Raw genomic sequence first — 2007 nt, forward strand, 5'->3', positions numbered from 1 at the left:
TCTATAAGATGCATTATATCTTCAAACTATATATAATAGATTTATTTTTAACACTATTCAGGGCAGGATCTAAAAGTGTAGTTACTTGTCAAAATCTTATTTTTTCTGTACTTTAAACAAAAGACACAGAATAATTATTCAAATGGAGATTATACAAATGCTACTAATTGTTATTGCTTCTACAAGTCTTTGAGTGCTTACCTAAATTTGATCATTGTGTGCTGGCAATTTCTTCTTTTACAAATGTATCTCCATTTATTTTGCACAATACTAAAAATATGATGAAATTGTAATTGCTGTATTACATATTAAGATACTAATAATTTCAGATTTGTTAATTTATATAATTTTAAATGAATACATGAAAAATTGTTTGTAAAATATTTTCTGTTTTGGTGTCAAAGTTTATGATATATAAATCCATGGACCCTGAAAGAAGTGCCAGTCCTCAGAAATTTGCATACCATAAAGTGTCCACCCGGACAGGTGTGTGACCATTTTATACTACACAGCAAAAGAGAATTTTAGGTAACAGATGGAATGAAGCCTGCTAATCAATTTATGTTAAAATAAAATAATTTTGATTTAGTTACATTAGCCCATTGTAATTAAAGGGATCTTTAAATGTGGAAGATGGGACCAAAGAAAGTGTTAGAGTAATTTGATATGAGAAAAATTCTGCTACAATTTCTGGTTTTGGAGGTGAAAGAGGCCACCAATCAGGAATTCAGGCAGCCTCTGGAAACTGGAGAAGACAGAGCAATGGCTTCTCTGTTCCTCCAGAAGGGACACGGACCCCTCACAGTTACTTGATTTAAGGGCTTCTGAGATAGAGCTGTAAAAGAATATATTTGTATTGTCTAAACCACGAGTTTAATGGTAATTTGTTACAACAGCAGTATGAAACTGACACCAGCATCTTAAATTATTTCTAGTATCTGATTATCAAGAGGTATTCAATTTTTAATTTTATCTTTACAGTTCAGAGCATTGCTACAGGCATTGAGCGTGCCAGGCAAGTTCTTTGGCATTTTTTTTACATGTCTAGCTAGAAGTCATATCTGAAAACCACAAGTACTTGAGAAATGATCAGATTCAATGCTCACATTTGTTAGGTGAGGAGAATGAAAAACAGATATCGTAAATTAATCAACATCATTTTCTAAATGATCCTGTTAACTTTTCAAGTGTACTATAAACAAAGCTTCAGAAGAATGCCTGTGTTCTTTCTATGTGTTCCTTTACAGAGTGCTAGAACTCCTGGAAGAGTCCGTTTCCTCTCCTTGAGGACTTGTTACCCTTTAAATTGCAATATTTCTCTTATGTTAAAAAAAAATACATCAGAAGGTCTTATTAGGCAATGGACAGCCTGTGAAAAAGTGTTTTCTCTCCATAACTGTACTATATACATTAATAAATTATTGATAATATATTTTAGTAAAGAAAATACGGTTTTATATTTCAATTATTTCTATAGTCTTTACTTACAAAGTGATATGTAAATTCAGAACTTATAGAATACACAGATGCTATTAATTGAAAAATTTAAAGTTATAAATATAATATATTCTTGTGAGTAGGTCATTGAAAAAAGGTTTTAGATATGTGCGATATTGTAATGTGTTAAAGCCAATAGTTTGTTTCTTTCATCAAGTTGTATTAAATAGTAATATTTTCTTTATATATCTTATTCTGCTTTAAAATCATAAATAGATCTTTATTGACATCAAAACTGTAATATCTAGAGAGATAGATTAATGACAGAAGAAAATGATTTAGTAGCAACAATTATTGTACATTAGTTTTCAAGAAAGTATATTTTTTTGGAAAAAAAATGGTCCTTCCAACAACAATGTATCAAAACTTCTTACGTAGTTTCTGAATTAACCAGCTCAAATTGATATAGTCCTGGAACAGATAAGTACAACAGGCAGTTTACTTTTCTAGGTTGAGTTCAAGTTACTGGAAGACAAGAGAAAGTTTGGTTCCTTGACTACACTGCAGGTA

Source organism: Heterocephalus glaber, unplaced genomic scaffold (genome assembly GCF_053883595.1).
Source record: "Heterocephalus glaber isolate CG9 unplaced genomic scaffold, H.glaber_assembly_v1.0 deba00001461, whole genome shotgun sequence".
NCBI lineage: Eukaryota > Metazoa > Chordata > Mammalia > Rodentia > Bathyergidae > Heterocephalus > Heterocephalus glaber.